At 33.3% G+C, this 21,729-nt stretch overlaps 1 long non-coding RNA gene across 1 annotated transcript; it reads left to right on the forward strand.

Moving 5' to 3' along the window:
• The first annotated feature begins 1,058 nt into the window (after nucleotides 1-1,058).
• LOC140037263 (uncharacterized) lies at nucleotides 1,059-8,158 on the forward strand. The gene is made up of 3 exons (XR_011841182.1): nucleotides 1,059-1,301; nucleotides 2,617-2,853; nucleotides 7,729-8,158. It is a non-coding gene; the product is annotated as an uncharacterized lncRNA (long non-coding RNA).
• The last annotated feature ends 13,571 nt before the right edge of the window (nucleotides 8,159-21,729 follow it).

Raw genomic sequence — 21,729 nt, forward strand, 5'->3', positions numbered from 1 at the left:
AATTACTAAAAACTAATTCCATTTTTAGACTTGAGTTATAAATGAGCCTTTTTGAAACTGTAATCTCCAACTCTGTAGTAAATTGGGGTTGATGTTCTATTACTGATTTACTGCAATAATATTAACTAATTACTTCATGTAATCTAGTTTGAGAAAAGATTTTGCTGATGGTGGTGGCTAATCTTGACAATAGACTTTTTTTTTAAAAAAAATTATGGAAATGTAGAGAAATTTAGAATAGGGAACTACATTTATAGGCTTTACAATACAATGACCTATATAACTAACTTAGACAATACAATAGATTGTGAAATTAGATTTATACAAACTAATATTTATCTAGTTGATCCTAAATGGTTATGCACAATCATGTACATTAACAAGAAAAGGATGCAAATTTTATTAATAAAATACTAAATCCGCTTCAAGAGTAGAAATAACAAAGGTAGGTCGACAATAATTTCAAACACAAGAATAAGAAAATAATGATGCAAACTTAGCTAAACGATGAGCAACCATATTATTATTTCTTTTTTTTTTGATAAAAAATTTAATATTATTAATAAATTAGTTAAAAATCGTCTATCATGATTTGCTTGACAAAACAATCTGCACTAATGGCAGAAAATACATAGAATATGTCATAGATATATCTGATCTAAAAAATCATTAGACTTAGCAAAGTTACAAAATATAAAATATTGTATTGTGAATCACAAACTATCAAATTTGACCAATTGCATGAGCTACTCCATAAATATCTGTGCATGTCTATTCTCTTAGTCCTATCAATATTACAAAAATAGTCTTTAGTGACACACCTATTATGACACTTTTAGCAAAATGTCATAATACAATCTTAATATGACATGCAATAGGAATGGTCATTAAAAAGGAAAAGAAGACACCATAATGACATCGTAATGCTAGAAACAGATTGAAAAAAATATAGAAAATGCTGAAACAAAATGGCGCTCCACTAAGGCGCTTTTTTTTTCAGGAAAATTTGTAAGCCCCTCTCCAGAACTTACCTGACCTCAAGATCTACTCTTTCCTCCCCCAATTTTTTCTCTCCGGACATAACCAATCATCCCAATTGAGCCAGAGAACCAATCATGCATCATCATACACAACATCCATTCTCATGCTTTTGCACCTTATCTTATCGCACCGTTTTTCACCTCTCTAAGTAACTCTTAGATCCGTGGTTTGATTGCGAAGAGGAATTAGGGCATTCGAATCTAGTGATAATTAGGACATTTGAAGATAGAGGAAGGCAAGATTGTGGTGGCAGACAAACGGTTAGTCTGCATTTGGTTTTTCAAAGTTATTTGCTTTTTGTGCCTAATTTTTCCATCTCTTGATTCAATTTTCTGTTGAGTTTTCCTTGCAAAATTAGGTTAGAAATTTAGGTTTGTAAGGCTAACACCCTGATAGTAAGTGGGTTATTCTGTTTTTCATAAGTTTGGACTGATTTCAAGCATTTAGTGTTATATTTTTCCTGCCAAAAACGTGAAGTCTAATAATATTTGCTATGTGTTTGCTGTTTTGCCAGAAAGAAACTTTCAAAATATAGCTGCCCCATTTGAATATTTGTTTAACCAGTTTTAATGCTGTTGGTTGAACTTGAAGATACTTAAATTATGTGCTCCTAAACAGGGCAACATTGGGCGATACTTGAGTTGTTGGTAATTACCAAGTTCTTGGATTCGGATTCTGATTGTGATAAGAAACCAAATAGAGTTTAAGAAACTTTATTAGTCTAGTTTAAGCCTCTTATTTTCAGCTTTGTTCATTCTTCATTTGATGGCTCTTGGAATTTGGTTTATTTATTCTTCCTTGTAATTGGATTTTGGGGTTTTGTTAGGAAGATAGAGAGTCATCAAGAGACTAATAAAGTGTAGTAACATACTTAAGAAAGAGAAAGAATTATTCTGCAAAATTCTTAAAAAAAAAGTTAAAGTTCCTAATGGTTATTCAGCCACAATTTCAAAGTTTGTGCACTTGAAACCTCCTAAACTATCTAGACTTAAGAGCCATGATAATCACATTTTAATTCAACAACTGTTACCATAATGCTACAGAAATCTTCTTCCAAAATCAGTGCGGTCTCCCTTGATAAAGTTGTCCAACTACTTTAGAGATTTGTGTTCTAAAACATTTTGTCCTAGAGAACTTGTTCAAATGAAAAGTGAAATTACTATTGTGCTATGCCAGTTGGAGCGTGTGTTTCTACCATCTTTATTTGTTGTAATGGTTCATTTGACCATTCATTTAGCAACTGAGGCAAGAATAATTGGTCCAGTATACTATCATTGGATGTATCCAATTGAAAGATAATTATCATAAGTTTAAAATTTCATCTTTTTTTTCTTAATGTGATTAGTCTTATTATAACATATTATTTTGTAATTATCTCATGTACCTATGCACCTTGAAGAATTATGTTTGAAAAAGAAGTCAGATTGATAGTTAGAATGCAAAAGAGTACCTAATTAATGAGTGTAAATCACTGAAATTTGGGTTGATTTTGTAGTATTATGTAATGAATTTCTGTTTAGGAGTTGCTCTCTTGTGTATGATTTTCACAAACTTTATAAAATTGATACTTTCAAGGTTGGGGATGAAGTTACAATAAGGAGCATAATTGATCCAAACAGAATTTTGGCTGTTGGAGAGGTTAGAAGTTTGGATCCTACGGCTAAAGTTGGTGACACACCTTTGGGGTCACGTTGGTGTGAAGTTCATGTGAATGTGCCTGTGGAGAGTAATGAGGAGTTGATGAGGCCATACCGTAATTTTCGAAAGATTAGAGATGCAATTGGAGTGGCTATTGTTTGGCCAATAAATCTGGTATTCTTTTGTCATACCTTTACCATTTGTCTAATGTAGTTATTATTTGTTTTCTAATGTTAAAACTGTAAAACAAGACCTATGTGAATTGTAATTTGTCTTGTTTGGTTTACAACACTTGTAAGTGAGTATTGAAGAAAATTAAAGCAACATTGGGTCAAGTGGCAGTTTTTTGAAGGCATCTTCCTTGCTTGGTAGTTGAGTTGCTGTCCTGTGCGTCCTTTATATGTACACGACTGATTTAAAACCATCTAAATTAGTATGTAATTTGTAGACACTTTTGGTGTGGATTGTTTAAATGATGTACTTTTGCTCAAGTTTGGATGATTGTATTGCTTTTGTTATATTATTGTACTAGCTATGTTACAATCCTTCAAAATTTAGGATCTGAGATGCTTGTGCAGCAGGATGAAATGTGGTTTCTGACGTTAGATGATATGTAACAGGAAGTTGGAACACTTTAATTTGGATGCTATACTGACAAGTAGAAAATGTCATAAAAGCCTGATCTAATTACTCTTCAAAGTGTCATAATATTTCTATCTACTTATACTAAAAAAGCATCGTAATATGTTATTGTACCCCAGCATTTCTTGTCATTTGAAAGTGTCATAATAGGCATAGATAATGACATTTAATAATGTCATAATAATGATAAATTGAGACACTTAAAACTGTCATAAACCTATTGTGACGCTAGAATGGATGACGCTTTCAGTAGAGCGTCATTATAGCCTAAACGTCATGACATAGATCTATAATGACGCTTTTGAATGTCATAAAAGGACATTTTTGTAGTAGTGTATTATCCAACTCGTTTGAACTCGAAACTAATGTTGAGATCTGACATGAAAACTCAAGAAATTCCAGATCTAATATACAAATCTAGAAAAACTCTTAGATATAAGGAAAAAATAACAAAACTAAACAAAACTCCCATTAAGATAACTTAGGAGAGAAGAAAATTCTCACTAATAAAATATTAGGAGAGAAAAAACTCTCACTAGAATACCATATAAGAGATTTTATCAAACAAAAAATAAAAATTGAGGAAGAGAAAAAGAGACCTTGACTTGAGGTTAAGATCTCTCTCCTATGGAGAAAGAATGGAACAGAGAATGTTGAGAGTAGAGAGAATGGAGAGATAGAAAGAAGACAATGTGGGAATGACATTACTATAGGGTTTGTTAGGATAGAAGTTTATTTGGATGATTTATTTGAGATAATTACTATAGCACTTTTTGTGATGTGATGTATGTAAGATAAAAAAATGATTGAGAAGAAAAAAAAAAGTAATTAGAATTTGTGAAGTAAATTATTTTATTTCAAAACTATGCAATCCAAACACACTCTGGCATCTCCAATCAAAATACCAAAGTATTTATATCTATAGTTCAAAACTCGAAATCATCTTGATGATGTTTTGCCAATCTCCCTCAAGGATTATCTCGTGTAGGTTAATCTATGAATCACTTATAAAAAGTGATTCACAACCACGAAATGCCTTAACTCATAGATACAAATATGAAAATTTTTTAAATTAAAGAAGTGTACTATCTTTCACTTTGTATCTATTATGTAGAGTCATGTGTGGCTAATCCTGAAGATAGACTTGGAAAGTTAATTTTAGCTGATCCTAATTATCTCCAATGTAGGCTTGGATTTTGATTACTTAATTAGGGTTAGTTTTACTTTGCATCCTTTAACTATACTCATATCCCACTTTGATTCTTAACTTCGAATGAGAACATTTTACTCCCTAAAGATAGAATCTCTTTCACTTTAGTCCCCATAATATAAAATTTGTTCTATTTTAGTCCTTAAAATATAAAACGTATCATACATTAGTTTCTAAAGCATACTCCCTCCATCCTATTGTTAATGTCATGTTTTCATTTTATTGATGTTCCAAAATAAAAGTCACTATTTCAAATTTAACACATATTTTCCAATCTTATCCTTTGAAAATACAACCTTTTAAAGATCTCAATGCACATTTAACAAAGAAATATTTTGAATCCAAAAGTTACATATGTAAATTCACCAATGCCATCTCAATTAGACATAATGAATACTTTGTCTCTATAAAATATTGGATTCCCAAAAGCTGACTCTAATATTGGGATGGAGGAAGTAACATTCTCCTACTTAAGTAGAAAATTTATCACACTTCTATCAACCATTCTATTAAAGTGGAATTAATTTTATATTTTACGGATTTGATGTTTCTGAACTAAGTAGAAGTTCGTGTATCATTGAAGGGTGCAAACTAGAATTAACTTCTACTTAATGATGCCATTCAAATCTTTGATTTGGGAGGGGACCTCAATAAGTCACACTAATCAAATTCTATTTAGCTACTTCTATATGAGTGGTGGGTCCCATTTATGGAAGTTGATTAGACCTTAATTGGGGTGAACAAAAAGTAAAGCATCATATAATTTTAAGGACGCATCTATAGTCTAGTATCAAAACTATACAAGTGGTGTGAGAATTAATAAAATATAGAAGAAGAAGTAAGAGTAAAACTTGTCAACTAATACATCAAAAACTCAGCAATAGGCCATTCGATGAAAGGTAAAGAAGAGTACTAGTTGTGCAATATAATATGATGCACCTTGAGGACATCGAAAGCACTTGGGATGCAATTGAGGGATTCTTCTTGACACATTCTAGAAACTTTAGCAGATGAAAAAATATCAGATGAACAAAGTAAAACAGAATAAACTTTAGCTGACAATTGAAGAAGAACTAGGAACTTAAGGAGCATTAAACATGGAGTATACAAGAATGTTAGTAAAGAATCCTACTTTGTTACTAATAGTAAAGAATATGCTTTCTTACTAATTATTGAAGAAAGGTCTTATGTCTTCAAATCTAATAATAACTTACATCTTATACAAAATTTTTTGCAAATGATCCAGAAATGAAGTAGGAGTAAGTGATGGTAAGCTACGACTGGTAGATTTTGAAGAAACACAAATGCACAAAAACTATCGGAAGACTAGTAGATGAAGAAAATAAAGGCTATGTTGCTAGGTGTAAATCACAAAAGGATGCTGAGCAGGTTGAAGTTATCTTAAAAGAGCATAACAGCAGACATGAATCATGCTCGCTAGATTCTTTGGTTTTGGATAGAAATATAGAGTGACTAGACTTTATAGAGAAACAAATTAGTCAGATAGATAACAACTATAAGAGTCCTATAGCTGATGTTCCCATCGGAGAACCTAACCACAAGTGCAAATGGGTGAACATCATTCGTAGTGGTGGTATAACTAAGAAGAAGGTAATCTCTCCTCAAACACCACCTCTGCGAACAAAGGAAGCAAAGAATCTGAAATTGAAAAAGATCATTAGAACCCGTGTATCACAACAATAGGGGAATGTGTATGCTCTTCATCTAACGAAAAATAGTGTCATTGCTATCGAAAAGAGGACTCCAAACAGGATACAAAAAAGGCAAGATTTACAGCAGCAATGTAAAACCAGGAGGTGTTTGGGATTGGCCAGTGCAAAGAATGACGTATGCTCGAACATGATATCTATTCAAATGGCTAGCAGTAGTAGTAGTCTTAAGATATTAGGATCGGAATTGAATATCATATCCAAACCAACAATGAAAAGAGACGACCAAAACATTGACTTGAGATATTATATGGCAAGATTTGGTAGTTATATAATTGTCGGTTGTTATCTGGTTATTTATGAATAACATTTAATTGGTTGCAATTTGTGTGAGCTGGATAAGAAAGAAATTGATCCTTGTAAGCTCCTCATTCAGGTGAAGAACTAGATTCTTGATTATCTACTAAATGCTAAACTGCCTCCAAGGTATAATGTCATACTTGTTTTGAACTTCAACCATTGATGGTAATGGTTGATAATAGAACGAAACTAACATTTTTTGGGTTGTTGAGTAATATCTATAGTACTTTGCTAATATCAACTCTAGGACAAAATGCTAATAGGAAGGAGTTTAGGTCTCTATCCCCTTGTGAATAGTTTCAATGTGAGGTAATTATCTTCTTGTTTTCATATAGTTGTATTCATTGTTTTTGTTGGTAATAAAATAGTTCCTTGCTACTGATGTTGAAGGTGCTCAATTGTTATGCTACTTTATTAACTACACACACAAAAAGGAATAATCCAAGTGAACACAGTCGGATGTGGTACATGTCAACATGGTTTCAGGTGATGGATTTTGTTATAATCTGTTGAACTAATAATCCCATACCTATAATCCACTTATACAAAAATTAAATGTATATCCCAACAATATAGTGAATCATCTCCACCATGGCTAGAAGTATTATACAATAAGTACTTAAAAAAGGAGAACTTTGGTGGTTATGTAGATGCTGTTGAAAAGGTTTAAAAGTTTTTACTTCATCTTCTTGATTTTTGTTTATGGAGGAAGACATTTGTTTATTCGTAACTGGTCTTGTGTAGATATGCATTCCTATGAACTAGAAGAACATGCACTGGTACATATTTGTGATTGATATGAAAAGTGAAACAATCCATATATATGATAGTTTACCGGTTTAGGAGTTCAATTTCAATAGACTATGTTTGGTGATACATGTGGCGAGAACTATTAACTTTTGTAATTGCTTTAGAAGTTGGGTATGCAAATGTTTGTTCCATTCTTAATATTAGTGTATCTATATAGAAACATACTCCATAAGCATTGGCTTATGGTCTTGGTGAAACTTATAAGAAGAATATATTCAAATTTTCGTGCATTAGGCCTCAATGGTGTCCATAGTAACCAGATAGGTATAAACCTATTTACTGTCCTTTAATATTTGCATTGGTCTCCTATAGTTTTAGCTATCATTTTGTAGGTATTAATGTTCTTCAATTTTGCAGAAATGATTGTGGCACATAGGTTATGTATTTCATGAAGCATGTCTTGGAGATGGAGGCTGAAATGGTTTTGGTGTTGGATGAAGCACACTGTGCATTGGCTTTGAAATTGTTTCTCCATCTGCTAATTTAGTCCATGAAGACAACTTGGGCTATCTACCATGCATGAAGAATACTTGTCTACTTACTTGATGATATTGCTTCGATTTTTTGATGTAATTGGCCTACAAATTTTTTGTTTTAGGGCAATAGCCTGTATTGATTGGAATGTTTTGTTCGCTGAGGGTCTTACCAAGAAAATGACTTCAACTGTTGTTCTTATTGGATTTATTGTCAGTTTGTCTTGGATGGAAGAAGTGAAAGCTAGAGTTGGTTTTGTATTGATCAAGACAATTAACTATAAACTAATATAAAATTAAGATTAATGTATTTACTTTCTCGACTCAAACAAATATTTCAAATAGTTCTAAGTCTTACTTTAGTGTGTAAATTAATATAAATATATTTAGTTTGCCAAAAATGAGATGTTTGAATATTGATAATAGTTACTTAATCTTATCGACCATCAAAGAGGTTTATCCATCTTGATTTCATGAAATTGTGATTAACACTATCATAATCAAAGATGGTCCTTTACCTGTCTTAAATATGATATTTGTATACATTGAAATTAACATGATCATAATCAAAGATGCCTCATTAATTTTTAAATATGATATTTGTATATAGGAGATTAACATTATTATAATCAAAGCTAACACATCAAATCCTATATTGTCCTCATAGGAATGGGCTTAAGAACATTATGGGGCCATATCACATTCAAACACTCGAACCGAATACATAAGGGAATATGTAGGTTACCTCATAGGAATTCACATAAAACTATCAAAGCATTTCTTATTCCTTGTTGAACTAATTCCAAAGTCTACCATCACACTTCCTGCTATGGCCTCGACAAGCTCTGAAGCATCAGTAGCTTTTGTGAACTGGCCAAGCTGAAGATGCAGCAGTAGAATAGGATTGTGCAAGATAAAAATAGCTAGAACCAATCCGGCAAATTGAGGCAAACATTACCATGATTTCCCTCACACAGAAGTATAGAGTTATTAGAAGTAGTTTCTAGCATTGTGAAGTGACTTTATTTTGCTTATGCTAATAACAATGCAGAGAAAGTGCTCACCATTCATCGGCTGGTGTCATGAGTATGCAAATGTTTTGAAAATGGTTGTTGAAGGTGGAATGGTCGTGCTTGAAGGCAACATAGTTATGTCGGAGCAGCCTTTGATCAACACACTGGAGTGTATGGAAGCAGTTGATGGTATCCAGAGAGATATGGTTGCTATGAAGAAACAAATTTGGATCCTTAAGTGTATCATTTTTTGTATGGCGGTCTTAATTTTGTTAGTGTTTGTTAATTAAGTTATGATGTAATATTAAGCCGATCACTGGTTTTATTTGAATAAATAAATATTTTGTGAAAACATATATGTGATTATTGGTTGGATAGGTTTATTAGTTTTTAAAATGGCATAAATGTTGAGGTATTATTTTTTAGTAATAACTAAATTTTCATTGCACAACCCCAGTATATCTTCAGTATATTAATAAATGGATAAGTATACTAAATGATGTTAGTGTTTAGACTAAGTATTAAGTTTAAATTTTTATCTTCATCTTGTAATATGTAATAAGACGGGGTGTTGTTTCTAAAGAAGAAGTATATTAAATGGCATGACTTCTTAAACCCGCCCTTTAATTTCAATATTTATTTTCAACTTGTAATTATTAATATGATTTAAGAAAATATGACAAATGAGGAAAAAGTATATTAACACCTGGGATAAGTATCATCAATTAAAGGGATAAGTATATTAATTTTTTTGCTAGGATAAGTAACTTCAATTAAAGGGATAAGTATATTAACACTTGGGATAAGTAACTTCTTAGACTCAAGCTTTTTTGCTATATCTTCAATTTTTACTAAACACTAGGGGTAAGTATATTAAACACAAGTGATAAGTATATTAGCACTTGCTATGACATTTTTTTTTAGCAATTGAATTTAAGACAATGTCACTATTTATTATTTACACAAACTTCATTATCAACAATCAAAAATTCAAAATATCTCCATTGAATGAATAAGTCATGTGAACTTCTGTTGTCAATGCTCATGCACAGCAGTCTATGACTATGACAAGCACATATCACTCATGATTGTGACAATTCATTCAGTGGTTTTTGCATGTACGAGGAATTGCCTAGCCTTGAAATTTTTTGGCCAGTGATATTTCATCCGCTAACATGCATTTGCATCACATATTGGTGTCTTTCCTTATACCTCGAACACACCAAATAGCAGGCAAAGACAATCTGGTTTCTATAACTGACAAGTATTGCTTGGTACCTTAGATGATTGACAGATTAGACTACTTCTACTAGGCTTCTCATATTATGCACCTTATGAATTCTAGTGGCTAACAAGAATGAATTTCTTCTCTAGTTAGTTGAGGCACAAAATATTCCCTTAAAAAACAACTGGATCCATTAGAGTTTGATAGAAGTTAGTATTCTGTTGTTCACTTATAACTGATAGAATTGGGAGTTGAACTCCTTTTTTAATCATTATAACTATGGAGTTTTACTCGTGTAATTGAACTACTTTCTTAATCATTAACATAGTAAGAAAATATTTCATGAATATTATGTTTACTTCATCATTGTAAAATACTAGACTTTAATATATATTAGGACTTTAATATTTTGATTTGTTGGGATCAAGATTCTTTAAAAAAAATAAAAGATGATTGTTTGGATCCTACTACCTTATATGACGGATAAACAATTTACATTTACTAATTTTAATGATCTTAAACTTTAGCACAATATTAAAGGATAATTGTATGATACTTAAGACATGTTTTACTATTGGGATTATATTCCAATTACGTAATAACCATTCCATTAATGGTTCAAAAGTACAAATTCTTTCAAAAGTGAACTGAGGCTTCAAAAACAAATAACACGCATTACTACTTGAAGCATGCACCTTATATGTAGCCCATTTTAGGTGAGTGGTTAAAAAACAAACTAATGAAGCCCAATATTCTAGAATAGACTACCATCCATCAACACCCCAAACAAAAGGTCTCCGTTCAGAATACTTGCATTAGTTTTTCTGCTATCGTCCATTTCTAATTGCGTGCATAGTTATCCAACGTGTGTGGTCATGCCTCCTTTGTCCCAATTGAAGTCTTCTGTGTCTTCACACCACTTTTGATAACAAAATGGCTAGTCTTGAGGAACTAATTTTAAACAATAATTTGTTAAAGCCAGGTTCCTTGGAGGATATTGTCCTCACATTTCCTTCCAATGAAGTAGAACAATTTGATTCTGCGCCATTGCCACTACGTCTACTCAGATCACCCACAGTATGTGAAGAGTGGCAAGATCCAAACGAATGAATATTACTGTATAAGTAGTAAAATCTCTATGCCTTTCTCCATGATCTTATGCCAAAGACCCATGTTTTGCCTTAATAAAGTCTCATAGCACTCTACTGGGACTTGCAAGGATGTTAAGAATAACGAATTTGAGAAACTAATATCTTTTTTATCCTAAACAATATGAAAAACTAATTTTTGAAGAGATTGTTAGGATCTCAGGCCTTTCTTTTGTACCCAACAAGGACGGGCAGGCCAAAAACATTTTCGATGACATTGTGAATAGTCTCCTGCCTCATTACACCATTTACTTGAACACGGGCCACACTCTACACCAAAAAGTTATCATAGAGGGTTTTCATGAAGGGGACCTTTTTTGGGCTATCATTTGCATGGCCATAGTCATGTTTTTTGTTAGTATTCCTACGTATTCCCGTTAGGGGAGCATTAAATTTTTTTGAATAAAATCTTCATAATTGACAGTAGAATATCACACATTGAAAAATTGTGCACAATCCACCCCTATCAAAAGAGTGCCTATGGTATCTTCTTGGACAAGTGAAATGCTAAGCATATCATCCGGTGGTCCTTGCGGTTCAGCAACTTATGCGTATTCACCAATTTGTCCGCAAACCGTCTCCCAAATAGTACATCAATCCCAATAGGCCCTTAAAAAGAAGTCAAGTTGGATTCAAATTTGATTTGCACTCGCACTCCATCGGTAAAATCCATTGTTTCCATGGCCTCCATGTAACCTGGCTTATAATAAAAGTTAAAGGCTAAATATCAATATTTGAAAATCATATGAAAAATTGTAACCTATAAATAAGTCAGAAATTACTTCATCTAGGCTGATGAAATATAAAGCTCCTCTATATAGTTGAAACGATGATATCCACCCTTGTTGCGATTGTAACTTCTCCATCTCGTCATTCAGGAATATATGCATTTCTCATCAACGATATTACCTCCATGCACCTGCAATATTTCATAAGCTCATACCTAAATGAAAAAGGCGAAAAACTTAGTCTCTGCAAATAGTTGTATTCCGTCTTATGTGAACAATCATAAGTATGCTACCTTACACACAAATCTCATGCCACATATAGTTTGAGTTTACATTCTTGATATATCACACATATTTTATATAGTGTTGCTAGTGCTTCTCCTCCCCAATTGTATAGGCCAATCTCATCAACACTCTTCATGCCAGTTAGGCATACCACAGGGACAAATCCAATTTTAGTGTGAAATATAATCTTGTCAAACACAAATAAGATGAACCCTCTCGCCATTTGCTCTGCCACAACTTCGTTGTTAGGTGGGACTTCCATGACAATATAATACTTCTACATATTATCAACAATAATATGATGATCAGCAGCCATATGAGGCACATGACCAATCATTTTGATGAGATAAGCTTTGTCAACGGAAATTGTCGCCTCCCAATTAATATTCTTGCCGCCAATAGCCAACCCCATGATTGCTATGAAGTCCAAAGGTGTCATTGTCATCTCATCCATGGCAAAGTAAATTGTATTAGAAGAATCCTATCACCTCTCTACAAGTGTGTAAAAGAGTTTCTGGTCTATTTCAATGATTGAAATTGCATCAATAAATGTTTTCAGCTCCATTGCCTCTAATAGTGATGCTACAGCAGTTGGCGGTCACTGCCATCAAGCCACCAGGTCCAAAAGTGTTGGCTGGATGCATCATATTCACACTACAAAAAATAGGAAAATGAGTACAAACACATAAGCCTGGACACAAAATTTTAGAGCAAGAAGCAACGGAAGTAAAATTGCATCCAAAAAATAAATAGCTCATAAGCTATCTGTGGCATCTCCTGGACAAGTGGATCTCCGGAGACTTCAGCAGTGGTTTGTTAGACTATAAGAAATCTCCTTCCTCAGCTTCGGTTTGGTAGCTATCTATAGTATTGGCAGACTTATACTCGCTGGAAGCCAAAATGGACATTAGATTCCTCATTTATTTTGGTTGCGTAGACCGTGAATTGTACTGAAAATATAAGTCTCTAAAGGTGAATTTTATGCTAACACTACTTAGTGGCAACCACTATACTCTTCAGGTCCTTATATATTGCACCCCCGAGTGATTTTTTGGCACAATATAAATTTTGGTAATGATTAGATTTTTATATTTTTTTCAAGAAAAATTACTAAACTTTACTTTGCTCTGTTAACTACCATACTTCAAATTAAAGCAGTAATTACAAAGTAGCCGTAATGTATTGTATTTTTGTTAAATTTTTTTCACTTCTTTTTTGATTACATATATTAATATTAAATTTACATAGAACATATAAATTTAATGAAAAGGTTATAATATATAGGATGGCAAAACGAGTTGAATCAACTCAATTTTCTTGACTTCCAGCATGATCTCGAGCTCCACGAGCTTTGATTGTAAACTCGAGTTCAACATCGATCTCGAATTCGAGCCTAGCTCAGCTCGAGAAAATAATAATAAGTGATTATTATTTTATTTGTTAAATAAGAATAAAATAGTCATTTATAACATCAATTTGTTAAAATATATTCATTTATCACTTCGAGTTTTGAATGTTTATGTTACCTGGGATATTTTAGAAAATAACATCAAATTCAGCTTGATAGTCATTTCTAGTCATGGTCAAATTAGTTCACAAATTAGATTATGTTATATGAAAATAGCAAAGTTAATGCACTTATTAGAATAAAATGTCATTATAGTAATAGAAGTAAATAACTCTAAATTATCATATGATCCCATGGACCAAACGAACTCTTCATGAAATGAGAGGTGGTTACTTATCTTCGGATGAGTAATCTTGTTGTCCAATGCTTAGTTGATTTTACGTTAGATGTTTAATTTAACAAAAAAAATATATCAACTTGTGTTTCGTCAATAATAAGATGAAATAGAATTACTTATAGATCAAAATTGCTTTTTGACAGATCTACTATTAATTCTATCAGTAATAGGGGCAAATTAGTCCAAAAAAGTAAATTTTAATTGTCATGGCCAAATTATTCCAACACATAAATTTTGTAATCGTAGGAGCGGGTTTTGAATCAAATGTTATTTATTTCTTTAATATGGGGAAATGCGTAAAAAGTTTAATTTTGTTAACTGTATGACTATATCTATCGAAAATCATGGTATATGATTAACTTAGATAGATTAGTCCAAAACTCAATTTTTTATTAGTTATGGCAAATAAAATCAAAATTCTATTATTTTATTAATATGTAGTTAACATAATTTATATAGTTGTTTGAATAAATTATTATATAGAAGGTGTTGAATTAATGTTTGTAGATTGTAATAAAAGTAATATCAAGTGGCACAAATTGATGAAATGGACAGAATTGAAACGTGTAAAATTCACTAGGGGAAAAATTTTGTGCAAATACATGGGCTTGTTTTCTACTTCAAACTAGGAATAAATTTCACAATTGCTGCACTTTCACTTCTTGTTGAGATGCCAATGTGTGGTGGGATCTCAAATTTTGAAACACTAGTTAATCTCCTATAGGCTTGTGTGTGGTGTTTATTCCTTTTCAATGCTAGTACCATCATCCCTATAGTCAAAATCCATGCATTAGACAAAATTAAACAAGTAACAAACACTATATCCCATCGTTTTGCTCGGACTGATGTTTCAAAACTCTGCCATTACGGTGAACTAACCTCCAGTTCTTATGCATGAGAAGGCTCCATCAAAATACTGTTAGGCATATCACCCATTACACTAGATTTTCCAGTTCTATATCCGCTCTGCAAAAGATATCAATATAACTCTGCATCTTATCACAATGGAAATCATCATTGTAAAACTTGAAAGTGCCTATGTATGAATAAGTAGCAATTTGTTACTACTAAACCTGATGCATGTTCATTTATGATGTGACAGCCCCACCTTCTCTTAAGGCGAACCAAAGAGGTTAGCGGACTACCTGCCCAACTCTCGCCAGGACTAACGAGCAGTTACACGCGTTCTAAAATGTTCCGGGAAAATAAAAGCGCGCTCGAACAAGTCAAAATCACAAAATAAAAAAAAATGAAAATCGGAGCCGACATGAATAGTGTCGGACACGCCGGAATCCGGCCGGATTCCTGGCCGGATACTGGCTAGAGAGCAAATGGCCGGATCCATTTTTCCCCAGGGCAATCCGGCCGACAATCCGGCCAATTTCTGGCCGGATTCGACCCTGTCCTTTCCCGCCAAAAATTTTTCTTTTGCCGTTTGAAAATCGAATCCGTCCGAGTTCCAACCAAACATCAACCAAGCATATACACCTTGAAATTCACATTTACAAGTCAAAATAGCATACCAAAGTTATCCAACCACATTTATACATGTACGGTTTCAATCTTACAATTCAAGAGAGGGAACGGATCGAAAGACATCTAGGGTTTCATTCATTGAGGAGCTATACAAAATGTATTTAAAACTAGCTCAACTCGGCAACCAACAATCATAGCCTTTCCAAAAGTGTTCAAATTCCTGTAAGGAAAACAAAAGGAATAGAGTGAGCTTACGCCCAGTGAGATACTATCACTCAAGCAACAAAGTTCATATAAGCATAAAACTTTTCATTCCAATTCACTCAATAAGGAAGTAAGCCAAGATTACACATCAATAGAATTGATAAAAGGATACGGATGGCTCTCAAGAACCCCTTTCCTTGCTTGCACACTTGATCGTATCTCATTGACCCTCCGTCAATGTTCAAAGAGTAACCAAACGTAGACTCCACTTGACTTCCATTCCTTCCACCCAACATACCCCTACCGGGCTCGAACTCCAAACAGTTTAAATTTGGTAATACTCGAGTATACCGGAATCGAGAGTCTCATACTACAAGATTCCATATAACAGTCCCCATGGCTCGTCAATTTTCACGACCAAACTCTCGCTGGCTCGATTCAATCGACCACCAATGGGGTTGAGCTCAATAGTAACAGTAATGGCCATTGGATACTTATCCAAATGACACCAATTCCAGTATATTCATGTACCATTCAAGTAACACAGTAAACAGTCATATATAGGACAAAAGGGTGAGGGTGATCAAGTACACCCTCTCTTTAATCAATTTCAACGGTGCAAATAAGCATTCAAGGCATCAATTTCAAGTGTAACAAAGCCACATAGTAACAAGCAAGTGAGTAGTACACTCACCAAGCAAGCAAATGAAATTTCATACACTTCCGCCCAAAGAGCATTTTGAATCACCGTCACGCCCTAAAACATTCAAACAAGCACAATGAGACTCGATTACGAGTCATACATTCAAGCTACACATCATTAATGTAAAATCGTAAGAACTTGCAAGTAACATAAAAACACTTAGGGCTAAAGGTTGAGACAACTCTAGGGTTACCATTTAACCTCCTAAAGCACCCCAAGTCCAATAAACACAAGAACCCTCAATTTGGATAGCATTTCCCCTTAAAATTCCAAGTTTCCAACCTACAACTTTCACCCATGCTTTCCAAACACAATCATCAATGCCACTACAAGTCATAAACCCTTCAATATACCTCATTAGAGTTCCAAAGGTCCTTAATTAAAGCCAATTCAAGTGCCATGAAGAAACCCTAGAAAAGCCCCAAATTCAAACCCTAATTCCGAAATTTTCCATTCAAAGCGGAAATTTTCCGCAAATAGCAACAATTCACGCACTATAGTTTCATTCTAAACCATTCCCAACCATCATCCATGGCCAACCCATATTAAACATATAAAAATAGAAAAATCATGAATAAATAGAAAAATTCACCATCCTCAACCAAAAGTCATGAAATTGCCCACAAAATCACCTCTTAGACTACAAGCCACTAATTACACATTATTAAGAAGAAAAGAGAGGTTCCTTAGCTACTCACCTTATCAACTCAAGAAAGGAGACAACTTAGCACCTTGATCTTCCAAACCACTTCACTAACAACCTCATAATCACTAAACTAAGGGTTTTTATGGAGGAAATCCAAGTTTAATCGGTTGAACTAAGAGATTGAACAAGATTGGAGGCAAGAAAAATTGAGAGTTTTCTCTTCTTTTCTCTTGAAGATGGCCGGCCAAAGAAGCTTGCAAATGAAGATGATTTTGGTTAATTTTTGTATTAATTGGTAAAGTGGTGAATAGTGGTCAAAATCCAAGAGTTAATCACCAAGTGACACATGTCACTCCCATTAATGCATGGCTATCCTTTTGTCTCTCCAATTCTCATCCATTGAGTAACCTCTAATTATCTCTTAACACCTGTTAAAATAAACCCGGTACACAAAACTTAACATAACTGGCCGAATTTTATCGAACTTTCCGCACTAGCGGGTCCCACGTCCGGTATACGCTCTTAATTCCTCAAAAACTAATCAATACTAGAAAAATCACTTAAAAACTATATTTACTCATAAAAATTATCTAGAAGATTTTCCTAATAAAGAAAATGCAGAAAAGCATGCAAGAAATTAGAATAAAACCTAGAAAATAAGAAAATTTACGGGATCTCACATATGAGCTCCTAACATGTGTATTCTTAACTTGAGATGCTAAGAAGCCATCACACAATTTGGAAAGTTATTAATCTAATCCTGGACAATATTTCATTTGGCATGTGTTTGAGGGTATATTGCTTGTAAATTTAGATTTATCCAATCACCCTTAGCCCTCATAACCAATAGATCTTTGATCCCAAGTAGCCTTCGCTGCCCATCTACTTCTACACTAGTTGTATCACCAATATTGTGGTCCTTGGAGAATATCAATTCTTTCACATGCGCAATTTTTCTATGAACAAATTCTCTAATCCGGGCAACCGATCCATCATCCACTTGTGATGCATAATAACACATCACATTGCACTCAGAAACTAGATTCCTATATGTTGCCATTTGAGTAACACTATCAATAATAGTTTCCCCTAAATTTTCTTTCTCAAATTCTGCATTAGATCATTTATCCCATCATTTCAACAAGTGGCAATTTGGTATCCGACTTATGTGATTACATACCATGATTCGAAACATGTGAGCACATGGGATGCCAATATCATCAAATGACATGCAGTAGCACTTCATTTCTAGTGTCTCTCTATTTACCTCTACTCACTAAGTAGAACCTAGTGATCCATATTTATCCAGGAGGTAAACCGTGTGGTTGCCAAATGAACCAATCCTCTTAAGATTATACACCTACACTTGATCATTTCATTACGAACTTTGAAAAAAATAGTACAAGTGTAGAACTCCATTTCATGTTTTTTCAAATTTAGAAAGGCAGTGATCATTACAATAGTGCTATTTTCGGTGTTATTGTGTTCTTTACAATCTTGATGTCTCAGCCATGCAATTTCTATTTCACGTCCATTGATGAATTCAAACAGTTTCATGCCATTATCCAAATATATTTTCATCATATCATTCATTTTTTCACTTCTTTCGGTACTTCTTATTCCTGTAAAGAATTTTTCTCTTAAGTATGCATGTGCCTACAACATTCTCCAACAATAAGCTATCTTCACCCATTCATTGTTATGCAGTGCATAATTCTCGACTAATTTCCTCCATTCCAAGTCAAACCGCTTCTCAGTATACTTTAAATACATATATCTATGAAGACCCTCAAAAATTTGTGGCAGTTTTTCACACCAATTTTGGCATTTTGTTGAAAATGCTAAGAACATAATCGGTGATGTGCTTCTAAAAGAACAGTTTTGATTGCTATCCTAATCAATTTGTGACCATTTGTTAGAACTGATACAAGTTTCTTCCCGAACATTGCCGATATAAATGTCTGAATTATCCAAATATAGTTATCAGCAGTTTCCTTAGACATTAGTGCACAAGCAAAGACACAGGTTTGAAAATAATTATTTACACTAGCAAGAATAACCAATATTTTGTGATATTAATTCGTCTTATATGTTGAATCAAATATCAATACATCTCCAAAATGACGGTATTCATCTTAAGACCATGGTTCAAAGACTCGGCCGAGACCGAGACGATTCGACAAAGTTGTCATCGAAACGGGGCTTTCCGTTCTGATATCAAGACGAAATGATTCCAAAATAATGAATCATCGAGAACTAGGCCAAGACGTCTCGAAGACAAATAGAATCGACCGAATCACCCCGAATCATCCCGAGTCAACTCAAATTTTTATTATTTTTGCTTATCATTTTTTTTACAATTTTTAAAATATTAAATGTTTTAAAAATTTACGTCTCGCCGAGACCGCGATCGGTATGCTGAAATCGATGTGGAATGATCCTAGCCACGACCGCGATCGCGGCTTTGAACCATGCTTGAGACCGTGAATCCACCTAAAAAAGAGTATGCAGTCTACTTTCATCATCCAACTGGTACAAATAATAGAACATTGGATCATTAGCTTGCTTTCCAGCCAAAAATGCAATTGCACGTTCTGCATCACCATCAGCAATTTCTTTCTTTCTCTCAACATCTATCTTGTTGTATAGATCTTTCAACATGAATTTCAAATTACTATATCCACCTGCTTACAACACAAAAAATTTCATGATCTGACTAGTTTCAACACCCACCCTTCGCAGGCTTCTGGCTAGAGCATAATCTTAACGACGAACCGATCATGTCATCGGTCCGGTCTAGCACAAAAGCTAGACTTAACTAAAAAAAACCCCTAAAAATAAAAAAAACTGTGTGAACCGTTAAAAATCGATAGAACCATAGACCACCAGTCTTTTAAATCTTTTAACATTCTAGTCCACTTAAAGTCATAAGAGAAAATATTAAAAAAAATAAAACTCTATCTCAAACACACAAACATTGCTAAAACCCAAAATTGTTGCTGATATTCACCCCTGTTTCTTCTCCTCACTTGGCGACTAGCATTGTCTCTAGACTCTCTACTGATAATCTTTTTTTCTTCCTAACAAGCTAACGTGCCAACCTTCCAACATCTTGAAGCAAATATTTGAAGTGAAATTGATCGTCATCTTTGGAGAGAAAAAGGTAAGATTAGCTCCTCTTGTTTCTTTTGCCTTTTTTTTTAATTTTCAATTCCCAATTTCATTTAATTGATTAACTCCTCTTATTCCTTTTTTCTTTTTTTATTTTCAATTCCTAATTTAATTAAGTTCTTTAAATTATTTAGTTAAGGTTTATTTAAAATTAAAGTATGTGATTAATCAGACATAGCAGAATATGAGAATTGATATTGTTATAAAAAAATTCCAAGAATAAAGATTGAATGTTGTTTGGGTCCTACACATTGATAATGTTGTTTCGGTCCCTTATGATTGATAATATTTTTCGCTGGAATATGTGGTTTCACTAATCGTCAATTGTCTTAAGTCAATTTTTGACTTGACCTTAAATGGATGCTAATGCATCACTTTTGTAAAATTGGCCACTAGAAGAACCCTTAAGCTTTTGGTCATTCTAGACTATTCATGAAACATTCTGCATAGTTACATGAAATGTAAAAGTTGGAGCTTGGGCACTATAATTTGTATGCATTAAAAAGAATTGTTTGCTTTATATTCATTCATTATTTGTTCATAGTTATTGCCTATTATCAAAACAAACAAGAGCCGACTATTCTATTTCCAAAATTATACAGGAACAACTATAGTATTTGACTATCTAAATTGTGATACTAGGAATCAAGGTGTTTAGAATATTTACTTTTAATACATCAAGTGTTGGTGAATTTTTTTTAAAATTTTCTTATTGGTACACCATATTGCAATAATGAACTAATTATGTCTAAATTAATTATGTTAAAGATAATGGATACTACTATTGGTAGTAATTTACAATCTTCGACTGCGGGAGCCGTCAATAATGAAACATCGGCAAGTCAAAATCATAGGCAAAAGTCGGATATAAGATGGAATCACTGTTCGGAGGGTGTGAATAAGCAAGGAAGAAAAGCACTAACATATGGATATTGTTTCAAAATAATTGTTAGTGGTGGTATTCATCATATGAAGCAACATTTGGCAAGAGAATAAGGCGGTATTGTTTTGTGTCCAAAGGTTGATCCGGCTGTGAGACATGCAATTTTAGCATCGATGAAGAGAAAGAAAAAAATTCTAAAAAGAAAAGAAGGGAGACTTTAGAATAGGAAATCCATTTAGCCTAAATATGCATACATTTACTGGTGACAAATTTGAAGAATTCCCTTGTCCTCCGACCAATAAGATAGGTGCATCTAATAAATGAAAGAGAAAAACAATGGCCCTAATAGGTATACATACTTTCTTTAAAGATAGGCGTGATACTTTTCAACCCACCATCAAGACTTGTTTGCAAAGTAAAGAAAAATGGAAAAATACAGACATAGCTATTGCTCTTTGGTTTTATGATGCTTAAATTCCCATAAATGATGCTAATTCTCCATTTTTTCAAAAAACTATTGATCAAATAGTATCAATGAGTTATGGATATAAAGGTCCATCATATCATTCTTTGAAAGTTAATTTGTTACAGAATGCTAAGACAGATGTAAAATTGATTGTTGATTCATTTCAGAGTACTTGGGCAGAAACTCGTTGCA

Source organism: Coffea arabica, chromosome 2e (assembly GCF_036785885.1).
Source record: "Coffea arabica cultivar ET-39 chromosome 2e, Coffea Arabica ET-39 HiFi, whole genome shotgun sequence".
NCBI classification, from domain to species: domain Eukaryota; kingdom Viridiplantae; phylum Streptophyta; class Magnoliopsida; order Gentianales; family Rubiaceae; genus Coffea; species Coffea arabica.